Source organism: Ursus americanus, chromosome 16 (assembly GCF_024610735.1).
Source record: "Ursus americanus isolate L20-20 chromosome 16, mUrsAme1.1.p, whole genome shotgun sequence".
Classification (NCBI taxonomy): domain Eukaryota; kingdom Metazoa; phylum Chordata; class Mammalia; order Carnivora; family Ursidae; genus Ursus; species Ursus americanus.
Window position 1 is genome coordinate 44,206,943 of NC_142142.1, and position 16,304 is coordinate 44,223,246.

General features: G+C 40.7%; 1 protein-coding gene across 9 annotated transcripts in view; it reads right to left on the minus strand.

Annotated features, from left to right (window-relative positions):
* The window catches only part of CCDC15 (coiled-coil domain containing 15), a 71,360-nt gene that overhangs the window by 15,454 nt on the left and 39,602 nt on the right, over positions 1-16,304 (minus strand). The gene's annotated exons all lie outside the window — the stretch shown is intronic.

A 16,304-nucleotide genomic window follows, 5' to 3' on the forward strand; every position in this document is an offset into this window, starting at 1 on the left:
TATCTGATATACCCGTGGGTGGAAGTGGACAGAGGGCAGTCCAGTGACAGAAAAGAGCCAGGAGGTGATCAGAGCCCCAGCCTTTCCCTGCTGACCACTGGCAGCAGCTGTCTCCCCAGCCTGAATTCCCAGGGGTTCACCTTCCTCCCATGGAGGGTTCTGCTATTGGGATTCCTATTTTGGACATACATTTTCTCCCATCTGAAAATATTCCCTGATATCCACAGAGGGAATGTATTATTTGACAAGAGACTTGAGATTTAATTTTGAGAGCCGCACTACGTTTCCGCCTTATGATAACAACTACTACCTAAGATACTTCCCTTGCCTCGCACAACTTCCTGCTTACGCTGACTGTACAGGCAGCCTTCCACCCACTTTGTCCGTACCCTCCCTATGGGACCCTTCCCCTGGCATCTCACTAGGATTTGGGATTCCTCCCCACTCCTCCGCTCCCAGACCTACTGAATCAGCAAGACTTGAGAATCTGTAGGATAAGCAGACTGCCTGGGTGAGTCTGCTGCACGCTGGGGAATCAGAGTCAGCTCACAGCTTCCCAGCTTGTACAGGAGAGTCTTAATAACCACTAAGTCTCAGTCTTCTTTATTTTAGTGATTCTCTACCTTGGCTGGATATCAGAATTATGCATGGGGTTTTTAAAAAATTAACACATAATATGGATTCCAAGCAGAGATGAGTGCCTTACAATCCCCAGCAATGGTTCCACATGTTAGCACCTGGTAATCCCTTGGAGAATAGCTCTAATGAGCATCAATCACTTGGCACCACAGAGGACAGGCAGCCATCTGAACAAAGGGGGTGTGGGGACCCCAGGACTTACCCTGGTAATTTCCTTTAAAAGACTAACCTCACGGGGGACAGGGAAGTACTCAGACCTTTTAGGTTCCAAGACAGCAACAGAAAAGCTGCGGACCCTAGGGTGGGTCTCTGTGGGTAAGGAGGTGGGAGAACAAAGATTTTGGCTCCACTGGCAGGAGGAGCTAGAACTGGGTCTGACTCAGCATTGCAGGGCTGGCTGGTACCCTGGCAGGATGCTGCGTAGGTGAACTGCTATATCAGGAGACCAACTCAGGGTACCGTTGGCTATGGTTAGCAAAGGGGGAGGTTATGTTCCCTTCTCGAAGGGCCACAGTTGGGCCTAAAAGGCCACGAGGAGTAGCTGATAAGCACCAGCTGATGACAGGGTAGGACCAGCATCCAACAGCGACACTGCAAGGCAGTGAGAGGTCACAGCAGAAGTAATAATAACTGCTAATATTTCTCTGGTGTTATTTGCCCACCAATGATCTCAGTGTCTTGCACTTATTCGTTTGGTAACATTTCCTAACAGTTCTGTGAGGGAGTCATGACCACCCCTATTGTACAGAGAAGGAAACTGAGCCACGGAGGTTACAGGGAGAGTAGCTGCCAGCCTGTGAGCCAGGCAGTCTAGCTCCAGTGCCCACACCGCTAACCACTAGGCAGGCCTATAATGACAGCCATCATTTATTGAGCACTTACTATGTGCTCTTATGTTCTCTGTGCTCTTTTAGTCCTCACCACTATCTGATGAGGTGAGTGCTGTTTCAATTCCCATTTCACAGATGAGGAAACTGAGGCCCAGGGAAGATAAGTAGTGGACTGCTCATTATCCATTCTCTCTCCTCTGGGAAAAAAGGCGGGGCTAATCCCACCCACAGCAGTTCCTTCACTTTTTAGAACTTCAAAGCCTTTAGGCTTCTCAGAAAACTGAAGCTAGATGAGCATTTTTACTAGATGATACTGAGCTTCCTGCAACAAAACACGTGTAGTCTTTAGTGAGGAACTGGAAAAACAAAGACGATGTGACAATATTTCTACTTCCAAGTTTGTAAAAGCAGATCATAGCAATTTCCGTGGTCTCGCTCCAGACTTACTAAATCAGAATACATGAAAGGTGAGGCCAGGAAACTTGAATTAAAACAAAACCAAAAACAAACCACAGGAGATTCTGGTACACAGCCAGGGTTGACAATTACTGCCTTTATTTCACAGTAATATTTCGCAGACCCCAATGAGCAGGCAGCAGTATTTCCAAACACTGTCCATAGCTTTCAAATCTTTTTGCTTAGAAAGAAGCTGCATGTGGGAGCTGCCCAGAGGAGAGGAGCTGGTTACGGATGGGGGCAGAGAAGCAAAGCCCACAGGGCTCAATGACACTCACATCCACGTGCTCTTTGTTTATGCCTTCCCCTGGCCCTTTCTACTTGGAAAAATCATCATCTATTCTTCAAAGACAGGCCCAAATGTCTTTTTCCTGGCCAACACTACCCCTGTCTAGCTTCTGCTCCTCCAGCCTTGTCCTGCCAAAAGACTGCCACCGTATGACCCCACTGCACAAACCTCCCTTAGAGCACTGCTCACCTCATCGCTTCTCTGTGCTCTCCCTGCACCAGGCAAGACACACTTGCGGGACTGGAAATCATTTACATGCTCCCCCTGGCCCAGCAGATGTCTGGGACATAGCAACCTATCAGAAAGTGCTAGTGGAAGGAATATAAGGGAAAGAAAGAAGAGAAGAGCAAAGGTATAGGGACAGGGAAGACAAAAAGGGCCAAAGAGGTAACCATGGATGGAGGATGGCTACTGAAATCTGATTTAGTGCTGACCCCTGAGCACTTGTGATCCTTGCTCTGAACCACGGGCTAGCCAGTCCAGGCACTCACTTCGTCACCCTGGAACTGTGGGCAGAGTACTGAGAATGAGGTGAGAACATTTATGATTTCACTAGGAATCATTTCCCCTCCCTTCCTCCCTCCTTTTCCTTCCTTCCTTTCTTCCTTCCTTTTTTCTTTCTTTCTTCCTTTCTTTTTTAAGATTTATTTTAATGAGAGAGGGGGAGAGCGCACAAGCAGGGGGAGAGGGAGCAGGAGGAGGAGAAGAGAGAACCTGAGGCAGACTCCCCCCTGAGCGTGGAGCCCAATGTGGGGCTAGATCTCACAACCCTGAGAGATCATGACCTGAGCTGAAATCAAGAGTCAGATGCTTAACTGACTGAGACATCCAGGTGCCCCATCATTTATTTCTGATGATACTTAAAACAACCTTGTGACAGACACAGGGTAGATGTCAATAATCTCATTTCATAGCTGACAAAAGTAAGGCTCAGAAAGCTGATAAATATCTCCAAGGTCACAGGGCTAGTAAGCAGAGGATGGGTTAATTCAAATTCACTGCTAGACAAAAGTGGCTCATACTATTAGAGTTGGGAGAGCCCTAGCATATCATCTGATCCAACTCTCTGGCCAATGGTGCATCTTCTCCCAAACCTCCTCCAGGAGGGGTGATGGAGCTGTGCTAGACTAACTCTAGTACAGGGGAGCCCCGTGCAACCACTGCAACTTGGACACGGTCATGTGAAGTTCTCCCTTGCGCTGAGTTAAACTTTTGTGGCACATACCCACTAACTCAATCCTCTCCTCCTTAAGACCAATCAAAGGCAGGACTCCCCTTCCACTCTGTCAGTTCTGCTGCCCCTGAGATGCCAAGGCTGACCTCCTGGACTCGTGGAGGTCCCGACTCCCTCCCCTTACAGCACTCCGGCAGATAGCTGCCAGTATTTGCTCAGCGAGGACACTGACACTGTGGCCAGTGCAGGTGAGTCACTACTGGCCTCCGGGGATCTATTTCCCCAGTGAAGGCATATATCAAAAGGGTATCATCCTCTGCCACTCTCTGTTCAGGAGAAAATGAGCATCTCAAAGTATCTCAATCCTGCTTCCTCAGAGGATCAAAGAGCTTTACTCCTACAACTTCATAATGAAAATCTACTCAAGGACTAAAAAAATATCTAGTTGAGTTGGACCTAAAAAGGGGGGAAAGTTGCAAAACAAATTGCTTCATGCCTAGAAAGTAATAGTAACAGGTAATCTCACTGGCCTTTAGGAGTTAAAAAGGCCCTTCCATGGTTTGTTTTCAGTTTTTGTAGCCCATCAATAAGGCAGGTTGGAGGGAAGTCAGCATTTTTTGTGTGAACAAGAATAACAGGAATCAGCCTCACAGCATGCGAGCGGTGGGATCAGGACTTACCCCAGGCCTTCCGGACCTGAGGTCAAAGCCTGTGGCCTGCACAGGAGGCCAGAGAAAATCCTCTGCAGACCACTCAGGTGCTGTCAGGCACTCACCTACTCTTGCTCAGGCCTGAGTGCTCCCACTGCAACTGACGGCCAGCACCTCTGTGCCTGGTGCTTTATTTTGTAGGAGCTTATCGCGATAGGAAAAGGCAATTCAGGAGAAGACCCCCCCTTGTCATGGTGCTCCAGGTTTTCCAACTGTCCAGCTTTCCTAGCCCCGCTTCATCCCCTGGGTCTGACTACTACTCATATCCATGGAGGCATCTTATCAGGGTTACCTAAAATATAGGACCTATTTTTTTCTTGGTATCAGACAAACTAGAATCTATCCAGCCTGACATCCCACAATTAGCCGGCTCAATCCAGCCCCACTGGGAAGCTGCTTGAAAAGCAGTCCCTAGTAATCCAGCTGCTTCTGTCACAAAGCCCTAGATTTTAGGGACCTCCTCTGGCAAGTGTGAGGGAGAACCATCTCATGCTGGAGCTGACTGTGAGGGTCTTCAATCCTATACTTTCTTTCCCAATTTTTTACTCTGGAAAACTTCAAACCTACCGAAAAGTTGAAAGAACGATACAATGACCATGCCTAGATTCACCAGCTGTTCTCATTTCACCACATTTGCTTTCTCTCTTTCTCCCCATGTATGTATACTGTACATACATATACACAGTCGACCCTTGAACAACATGGGTTCATTTATACGTTTGGGTTTTTTTCGATAAATACACTATAGTAATGTAAATATATTTTCTCTTCCTTGTGATTTCCTTACTAACATTTTCTTTCCTCTAGCTTACTTTATTGTAAGAATATATATATATGATATATACATAACAAACAAAATATGTGCTAATCAACTATTTACGTCATCGATAAGACTTCCAGTCAAGAGTGGGCTATCTGTAGTTAAACTCTGGGGGAGACAAAAGTTATATGCAAACCATCAACTACACGGGGGGTCAGTATCCCTAACCCCCATGTTGTTCAAGGGTCAACTGTACAGATGGCAACCAAGTAAATGAAAAAATGACCCACATCATATGTCACCAAGAAAATGGAAAATAAAACAATGAGATACCACTGCACAGCTATTAGAATGGCCAAAATCTATAACACTGACAATACCAAATGCTGATGAGGATGTGGGGCAATAAGAACTCTCATTCACTGCTGGTAGGAATGCAAGAAATAGCAGGGAGATCGGTAGGAGAAGGAAGGGAAGAATTAAGGGGGGGTTAACAGAAGGGGGAATGAACCACAAGAGACTATGGACTCTGGGAAACAAACTGAGGGCTTCAGAGGGGAGGGGCATGGGGGATTGGGATAGGCCGGTGATGGGTATTAAGGAGGGCACGTATTGCATGGTGCACTGGGTGTTTTATGCAAACAATGAATCATGGAATACTACATCAAAAACTGAGGCTGTAGTGTATGGTGACTAACATGACATAATAAAATTTTTTTTTTAAAAATCTAAAAAAAATAAAGAAATAAAAAATAAAGAAATCTTAAAACTCAATAAGACAACTCAAAAAACTTGGGTTTGAATAGACATGTCACCAAAAATGATATACTGATGGCAAATAAACACTTGAAAAGATGTACAACATCTTCAGTCATACAGGAAATGCAAACTAAAACTACAATGAGATACCACAACACACCTAAAATAAAAAAGACTGACCATACTCAATACCCAACACTGGTGAAGCTGTAAGAACTTGAATCTCTTACAATGCTGGTGGTAAAATAAAATGGTACAACCACTTTGGAAAACAGTTTGACAGCTTCTATAAAAAACTGAACATACACTTACATATGATCTAACTATTCCATTCCCAGGTATACTCCCAAGAGAAAAGGTATCATATTTCCAAAGACTTAGGCATGAATGTTCATTGCAGCTTTTTTTCTAACAGCCCCAAACTGGAAACAACCCAAATGTCCATCAAGCTATGAATGGACAAAGTGTGGTATATCCATAAAATAGAATACTGTTCCACAGCAAAAGGGAATGAACTCTTGTCTCTACAGCGAGGATGAATCTAAAAATAATTATGCTGAGTAAAAGGAGATGGGCACAAGAGTACATGTTGTATTGAGGCAGTATAGGGGAAACAAGAGGAACTTAATTCCTATAAAGCCACTGGTCTACAGCAAGAGTTGTTTCCATACACTTAAGGACAAATACCTCCTTCTCAGAAAGAACAAATGAGCAAATAACAACTGTTAGAGAGTAATGGTTATTTGAACAAAAACAAAAGAAACCAGTTCACACAGAAGTAACAACTCAAAGTCGGCTTGTACAAGTATTTCTATTTTTCAGGTACCCTAAACAATGCTGACCATGGTAAAAGGCAACCTACAACTATCTTGAGACTACTAACAAGTGATGACCAGAAGATAATGATCCAGGGACTGAAGGACACTTTCCCAGTCCTAGCCCCTCATCCCTTGGAAAAGTGCCTTTAAAAACCATGCACAGTACCCCTTCAGGGGCAACAGTCCTCTTTCTTATCAGCTACCTTGTATCCAAGCTATCTCCCATAAACTCTGCCTGTTTTCTTTCTCTGCAATTCAAAGTTCATTTCTATGACATTGAGACTCAAGAATCTGATTTTGGGAGTCTGCTAATAGCATGATTCCAGAAAATGCAAGCTAACCTATAGTGACAGAAACCAAACCAGTGGTTGCCTAGGGAGGTAGAGACAGGGAGGGAGAAAAAAGTGGGACTACCAAGGGCATGAGTAAACTTTTGGGGATGATAGATATGTTCACTATCTTGACTATGGTAGTGGTTTTAGGGGTTTCACATGTGTGTATATATATATATACATATATATATGTGTGTACATATATATATACACACACACACATATATACACATATATGTGTGTGTATACATACATATATGTCAAAACATCAAAGTTTACACTTTAAATATGTGCAGTTTATTGAACATTAATTGTATTTAAAAAAAAACTCACTATAAGTAGAGAGGAAATAAGCAGCTCAAGCAGAAAAATATCAGAAAACCTAAGTAATGAATGTTTGTTAAAATATATGACTGATTCAAGACTAAAACTTATAAATACATGCTGGATAATGTCAGTTGTTAAAAATTACTTCTAAACAAAAGAGCTATTGTTTTCTCAACAGCAGTATGAGGCCAAGTCACACTCATACCTCGTCAATAAAGCACGGGCTGCTGAAAATTCTGGGCTTCTATCCATTTGTGGCAAGCTATTTACTCCAGGGGAATTATGGCCTTCGAGTTAGATTAACACAGGTATATATTAAAAATCTGGAAACCATCCTGCAAAGGCTGGAAGACCAGGCACTGGAAAAGTACGAGACTCCGTAGTTGTATTGTATACGGAAGTCAAGTCCGTCCAGATTCTGACAGCTAATCACGGTCATCTCTAGCAAACTGACAAGGGTACTTTAAACCAGGATTTTCTTACAAGTGTTCTCCCACACTTGCCATCTTTGCTGAGCTCCAACTGTAAGTCTAAACTGAATATTTCTCAAAGGGTATAAAACATAAACATATCTTTTATAGCATGATTCAAACTCAAGTGCAATATAAAGTCATAATAGGGTTAGAGGTAAGAAATCTCCATACTGCAATGTGGGCAGAGAGAGATGTTTTCATATCAGTGAAGATGAAGATTTAAAGGCAAACGAGGCAGTGTAGCAGGAATATGAGAAAGAGAATGTGTGGAAAGCCAAAACAGGCATACAGTCATTCACAACTGACTTTAAAATACATGTCAACTTGCTCTCTTAAAATATAATGTGTGAAATATGCAAGAGAATGACAGGACAAGATTAAAAGAGTACAAAAGCTAAAAGATGAGCCTAAAATCGCGAAGGTGCTCCTGGCTAGGGATCTACATAGAGATCTTATTCCAAAGACATCCAGCAAAGAAAAGTGGTATTTTGAGGACATTTATATTTGCTTAGTTCGATAACTCCTTATGTTGTGAAAAAGGCAAGTGGTAAGAGATTTTTCTGAAGGTAATGAATCAAATTGAGGTTTTCGATGGTGAAATTAAAATGAGCCAAGTGAATGACAATGGAAAAGCTTAGTTACTGGTATAATTCTCTATGCCAATCATTCTCTAACCCAGTAAACTAAGAACTAAGGAAACACGTCAGCACTGTTTTGCAAATGTTGACACTGCAGATCTTGCTAATAGAACAGTTACTAAAATTGATGGACTCAGCCCCTCCCCCTCTTCCCTAGCTAATCCTTACGTCAAACATCTTGTAAGAGTTGTCTAGACTTTCTGTCTCTATTTCCTGATCTCCTCACCTACTCCAATGTGGCTTTGAGGCCCATCTATCGCTCCATCAAAACAACTCTCTCCAAAGTCAATGGTGGCCTACAGGGCATGTAATCCATCTAGCATATACATTCTCAATGGAAGCAATATTGTACCCAAGGTAGCAAAAATTGATTTGAGAGACCAAAAAATATTAGATATTAAAAATAGTCTGTGGCCCTCCAAAAGTCATAGTACATAAGCAGAAATACAACATATCCAGGCATTCTCCACTTCTTGCACTGTAACTTCTCCCCAGGTGACTTTAGGTATGCCATCTGCTTCAGATAGCCACCAACATCTGTATCTCCTAAAGCTACAGCTCCATCAGACAGTTCCTCTGAGATTCAAACCTATTTAACTACATGCCAATTTGACATCTCCATTGGATTGTCTCAAAGGCATTTTTCTGGGAAAAGAACACACAGGTTTGATCAGATTCTCAGGTTAAGAACTATTTCCAATATAGTAGTTTCAGAAAGGATTATAAAATCAAAAATGATAAAGTTAACTTACAAAATTGATATAAACAATTATTGTGTAAACAAGCTCTTATTTGTCTCTGATACCTTTAAGGCCTCTTGTGTAAATATAACTTTCAGTTGATACACAATAGAAACTAAACCAGATCAGAAATCAACATGTCAATGAATTGGTTTTTTCCAGAGCACTGAAGCGAATGTAGCTACAGCAGTTATGCCAAAAGGTATTCTGAAACTAGTGTCAGACTTTCAGTAAAAGAGAGAAAGAATAGGAAACATTGCAATTCAGTTGGTAAACTTGCTATGCTGTGTGTTGGCACAACTAAACAAAAAGTATAGGTCAACATTTACACCCTAGAAAGAATCGTGAAGACAAATCAGTATCGCAGGCAAACTGCATTAAAAAATAGTAGTAAAACTGCAACAACTCAAAAACTCAGTCATCTTCCATATGATAAGGCCACAGCACTAATCCTTCACAAAGTTAAAACTAAAATACAGACCTAAAACTAAAAATGAGGCCTATTTTTTTTGGCTCTCTGGTTTCTGTCTTCCCGAGCCAGAAATTAGGCAACACCAATACTTTCAAATAAAAGGAATTCTGCTTATAAGATTTAAAAACAGGTTTATTTCAGGGGTTAAAGAAGTGCCCTGTTAGATCTCAAAGACGTGAAAGAAATATTCCTCTTTGGCACAACAGGATTAAGGTCTAATCTACCAGGTCTAAATCATTGCTTGCTGATCCTGTTTGTCTGTTCAACCTTTCTGTCTGCTCACTTCCTGATTCTGCTAAGTATTCTTCCTTAGTGATTTCTGAAATCATTATTAAAAATAACATAATACTTCCTACTGGGTTCTCTAGTTGGATTTCCTTTAAGCACCTTAAACCCAGTATGCCCCAAACTAAACTTATCCCTCCACATCTACCTCCTCCCAGGCAAATCTGTTTTAGATTTTATCTAGTGGCCTAAGCCGTAAACCTGGGACTTAACCCTGAATTCTCTACTGACAAAATCTTATCGACTCTGTCTTATTCTCTTAAAATTGCCTCCTCCTCATTGTCTCCTTGGCCCTGGCTTCTGTGAAAGGTGGTGTTACAGGCTTCAAAGAGGTTAGGTGATGGAATCCAATAAATCTGGGATTGAATTCCAGTTCTGCCATTGCTAAGTGTGATCTTAATCTTAGGCAAATTACTCAACCCCTCTAGGGCTCATTTTCTATAGAATAATAAAGTTCACCTCATAAGGTTATTGAAGTGAGTAAATGAGCTAATGCCACTAAAACACTCAACGCTGTGCCTGCTACATTATAAACACTCAATGAATGGCAGCTACCACTATCCTGCAGAATTGCATATCAATTAAATGAGACAATCTATATAAAGTACTTGACACACAGTAAGGACTTTATATAAACGTTTTTTTAAAAAAAACAATTTCACCTCTCATCTTCTAAGTATATTACTTCAATAATCTCCTAACATCTAGTCTTAGTCACCTCAGCTATTCCCCACAATGCCCTACGAGGCTCCTGTTTTCAGGATAAAATCCAAATCCCTTCTCATGACATACAAAGCTGTATATGATCTTGTCTTTATTTCTTAAGACTCACCTCTTGCTATTCTTTTACTGCTAATCACACCCAACTCAGAAGTGTCGTATTCTCTCAAGTCACTGCTTTTACAACGTTATTCCTTTTACCTAAGATTCCCATCTAGTCTTTTCTCCAACCCAATTACAATTTTGTCTCATAGTACTGCTTCTAATCCTTCAAAACTAGCCCAGCAAGCCTTTTGCTACAACTATATCCCTAATTCCGAGTTGAAAACACAGTCTCTGTACCCCCATATATTCTTGCAATTTTTTCTTCTAATGGCATTAAAAGAAATATTTTATTTTACTTGAGATTTGTATATTTATGTTGATAAGAGAAATTAGTCTCTAACATTGCTTTCTTGTAATGTCTTTATCAGGTTGGCAGTAAGGTTATACTGGTCTCTACAATTATTTGGGGGAGTATTCCCTGTTTTCCATTCTCTGGAATAATGTAAAACTTGATGTTATTTTTTTCCTTAAATACTTAGCAACTAACATTTACTGAGCATCCACTGAGCCAGATTACACACATTTACAGGTTACCTCATTTAATCTGCACAGCAACTTTATGAAGTATATGCCACTATTATCCCTGATTTACAGAGAAGAAACCGAGGCTTACTGAGGTCACTTTCCCAAAGTCACACAACTGGTAAGTAGCAGAGGTGGGATGTGAACACATATCTCTGCATGTTCTTAACCACATGCTATGTTGTCTTGTAATACTGAAAATATGGTATTATAATTATCTATTCATTTATCTGTTTCCCCATTCATGAGTGAAATCTATCTAGTAAGATCTTTGAAGAGTAGGATGAGGTCTTTCATTTTTTGAACCCCCTAAGTCTAGCGATCATGTATACCAATTAATAGACACTCAATAAATTGCTGCTAAATGAATGAATGAAAACATATCATTTGATTCTTACAACAACTGAGGTAAAGCAGTTATTATCAAGTCCTGTTTAGAAAGCAGATGTATGTTCATTTTTGAATGCTTCTAAAGTGGTTTTGTCTTTAAGTTAAATCATAACCGTGCCAAAAAAGGCATATATGATTTAGTTTCTTCAACAAGGACAAAGCAAAAAAATCATTTTTAATTATTTGCAAATGACTGACAACAGAGTTAATTTTCTGATACCATCCGTGAGATAGAGACCTCTGTACTTTTTCTGGGGTCAGGAGTATAAATCTAAGAAGAAAAAGATTATCCAGTGAGAAAATGGCAATAAAACAAAAGCCTTAAGCAGAAAAGCTTTCAAAGAAGGTCAGCATGTAGCTAAAGAAGAATTCCCCACTGTCTATGCCATGTGGTGGGCACGTCATAAGGAGATTTAGCTTAGACATAGAACACCCACAGCACGGATGTCTTGGCTTCAGTTATATGAACTGAACTAAATTTCTGTTCTTTTGCTTGATGAGTTGCTAAAACGCTTATATATGGGCACTACAGAGCTGAAAGAATTTTTGATGCAGATCAGATCATAATTATGGCTAAATGACTAGGTTATAGTAAGACAAATTTGGCCTAGATATAAGAATGAACTTCCTGAGAGCCAATGTCCTTAGATTCTGAAATTGTTATCCAGGGAGATTACATAATTATAGTCCTAATGAACATTAAGAATAGAAAAGATCCTTGAAATATTTAAATAGAAACCTACCTAAAGTTACCCTAGACAACTTCATGAAGATTTTTCCAAGCCTCTTCTACCCCAATCTAAAACACATACACACACTTTTTCATTGCAGCTGTTTTTGTCAAGTTGTTTTTAAGACAACATGGGGCGCCTGGGTGGCTCAGTCATTAAGCGTCTGCCTTCGGCTCAGGGCGTGATCCCGGCGTTATGGGTTCAAGCCCCACGTCAGGCTCCTCTGCTGGGAGCCTGCTTCTTCCTCTCCCACTCCCCCTGCTTGTGTTCCCTCTCTCTGGCTGTCTCTCTCTCTGTCAAATGAATAAATAAAAAATCTTAAAAAAAAAAAAAAAAAGACAACAGTATTATAGGGGCGACTGGGTGGCACAGCGGTTAAGCGTCTGCCTTCGGCTCAGGGCGTGATCCCGGCGTTATGGGATCGAGCCCCACGTCAGGCTCCTCCACTGTGAGCCTGCTTCTTCCTCTCCCACTCCCCCTGCTTGTGTTCCCTCTCTCGCTGGCTGTCTCTATCTCTGTCAAATAAATAAATAAAATCTTTAAAAAAAAAAAAATAAGACAACAGTATTATATCTCAAGGGGAGAAAAAGCACGTGAGAATAAAAACATACTAAAGCAACTATTAAACACCTCAAAGGAAACCATTCTTGCAAGTGGACTGCCACATAAAAATTTCAGAAGTCCTTGTACTCTCTACTACAAAATAAACAGGATATGCACCAGCAACGGGCTCCTGCAGATATTGCTTAGGTTCTCAAAGTCAAATACACTAACGATAAAAAAATTTGAAAGGGTGCCTGGGTGGCTCAGTCGTTAAGTGTCTGCCTTCAGCTCAGGTCATGATCCCAGGGTCCTGGGATCGAGTTCCGCATCAGGCTCCCTGCTTGGCGGGAAGCCTGCTTCTCCCTCTCCCACTCCCCCTGCTTGTGTTCCCTCTCTCGCTGTCTCTGTCAAATAAATACATAAAATCTCTAAAAAAAATTTTTTTGAAAAATTAAGAAACACACAAAGAACAGAAAAAAATTATTTCCAGCATCCAAAGATAATTCTTAAAACACCTTGGGATATTTCAGTCATTTTTTTTCATCATCATTGGTATTGCAAAAAGCTTTGTTTCCATTAGGTCCGTGGCTTGGGAAAAGTTCAGGGGTGTTTAAGAAGCTGTCCTGGGGCAGGAGGCAGAGGCTTAGGCAGAAGTTCCAAGGGCAAGGGCATGCAAGAGTGCCCCTCAAAGGTCATTGGACTACTATTTCACTTGGAATTTTACATTTCTGTTCATGAGAGAAATCAGTCTGTAATGCTCCTTTCTTGTAACGTCCTTGTCAGACTGATATTAAGATTATGCTGGCCTCTACAATTATTTGGGATGAATTCCCTTTTTCCCATTGTCTAGAGTAGTTTACATAAAACTTGGTATTGTTTTTTTCCCTTAAATATTTGGCAAGGATCCCCCAGTGAAGACATCTGAGCCTAGATCTGACCATAAATTTTTCTTTTTGGTAAGATTTTTAATAACTAACTGATTTACTTTGGGGGCACTTCAGCTGGTTGAGCATCCGACTCTTGATTTGGGCCCAGGTCATGATCTCAGGGTCATTGGATTGAGCCCTACATTGGGCTTTGTGCTCAGCACAGAGTCTCCTTGGGATTTTCTCTCCCTCTCCCTCTGTCCCTCCCCCTGAATGTGTGCCCTCTCTCTCTCAAATAAATAAATATCTTTAAAAAAAAATAACTGATTTACTTCCTTTAAGTGATATGGGATGAGTCAGCTTTCTATTTATTCTTGCATCCACATTTTTTTAAAGGAGCTTTGTCTATTTCATCAAAATGATCAAATTTTTTTTAGCATGGAATTGTTCCTATGTCCTCTTATCATCATTTAATGTCTCTAAGGCTCTGTAGTAGTGACTCCCTCTTCATTCCTAATATTGGTTTTCTCTCTTTTCTTTTTCACTGATTTGTTAAAGTGGTATATCCCTGGCAAAACTAAATTTTCAAAGAACCAGTTTTTGGCTTTGTTGATTTTCTCCATTGTATATTTGTTTTCTATTTCACTGATTTCTGCTCTTTATGACTTCTTCCCTCTTCTTGATTTGCTATTTTTTCCTAACTTCTTAAAGATGGAAAGTTAAACATTGATTTTTAGCCCTTTTACTTTATCTGATAATTGCAATTAAGGCTCTAACATTTCTTCTAAGCACTATTTTAGCTGTATCTGACAAGTTTTGATATGTTTTATCTTCATTATTATTCTCTTCAAAGCATTTCCTAATAATTTACATTGCAATTTTATCTTTGACTCAGAACTCTTTTCAAATGTACTGCTCATTGATTTCTAGCTTAACATCACTATAATCAGAGAGCATATTCTGAAAAATAACCCAGGATACAATCTATTGATAAATGTGCCATTGACACATAAAAACAATATATTCTATCACTGTTCAGTGTTTTATAAATGTTTTCATTTTCCTTGAGGAAATATCTATCAGTAAAAGGCCTGTGTTATAAGGTAAATGTATGTTTCACTATATAAAATACTAAAGTTTCCCAAAGTGGTTATGTTTTTTTCCACTTTCACTACCAATGTATCAGTTATAACTCATCTATATCCTTGCCAACATCTGGTACTGTTAAGTTCGTTGTCATCGTCTTCTTTTTTAAGCTATTCCAATGCATATGAAGTGGTATCTCATTGTGTTTCTACTGAGTTCCTATTTTAAGATTATATTTGTCAACCCCTGACTTTCTATTTTTTTCTATTTTATAGATTCAGTTCTCTGGTGAAATCCTCCATAACTTCATCTATTTTCTTCATCTTTTCCTCTATTTACCTGTTTTATTAAAGTCCTTGTCTGCTAATACCAATATCTGTATCATCTGTAAGTCTGCTCCTGTTGTCTCTTTTCCTCTTGGCTTTTGATCATCTGATCCTACCTCTTTTTTTTTTTTTTTTAAAGATTTTATTTATTTATTCGACAGAGATAGAGACAGCCAGCGAGAGAGGGAACACAAGCAGGGGGAGTGGGAGAGGAAGAAGCAGACTCATAGCAGAGGAGCCTGATGTGGGGCTCGATCCCATAACGCCGGGATCACGCCCTGAGCCGAAGGCAGACGCTTAACCGCTGTGCCACCCAGGCGCCCCTGATCCTACCTCTTGACATGCCTAGAAAATTCTGACTGAATGCTGAATGCTGTTTTAAAATAAATTTAGAGGTTCCAAGTAATGTTATCTGTGACCAGAAAAAGTTCACCCTTATCTCTGCTAGGTGGAGAATGCAGGGTTCATCACCTTAATGCAATCAGGCACTTAGCAGAATCAAGGCTGCTTTACAGTTTGGGTAAGGCTTATTCTATAGTTGGCTAGATCATTTTGTTAGTGTAGAACTCTCCATGTTCCTGTAGAACTCTTCAGCCTCTTTTTGACTGAAAGCCTGGTTATATTCATTGGGTCCTACTCAGCCCCCACCTCACCCTGGTGGGTCCTGAACTCTACATGTACAATACGATTATAGAAAATTTCTCTATGCTTTCCAGAAGTTTTCAACTTAGACCCCTAGCTGCCTTTTTTTTTTTTTTTTAAGATTTATTTACTGATTTGAGAGAGAGGGAGAACGAGCAGGGGGGAGGAACAGAGGGAGAGGGAGAAGCAGACTCCCCGCTGAGCAGAGAGCCCAACATGGGGATCAATCCCAGGACCCCAGGATCATGACCGGAGCCAAAGGCAGATGCTTAATTGACTGAGCCACCCAGGTGCCCCACCTTTAGCCTTCTTTACTGCACAAATTTAAACACTGGTAAATGTCTTGAGGAGAAAATTAATCAAGTGTTTGAGACCCCCTCAAAGTCTCCAATTTTGTTAATTCAGTGCCTGAAGACCAACAAAAGCTCCTCTTAATTATCTGTCCCCCAGAAGTACTTCTATGCTTGGTCCCAATTCATGTTGAAACAAATATTGAAAATTCCTAAAGAAATCTTTAGTCCTCACTACTGCCAGAACTCTAGTTCCTTATTTCCAAATGTGCATGTCAGCCCTCCTTTAATGTTCCACAGGCTTCTCCCACTCAATGTCCTAAATTGAACTTGCTAGCTTTCTGTCAAATCTAGTTCTTCTTTGGGCATTACCTACCTATG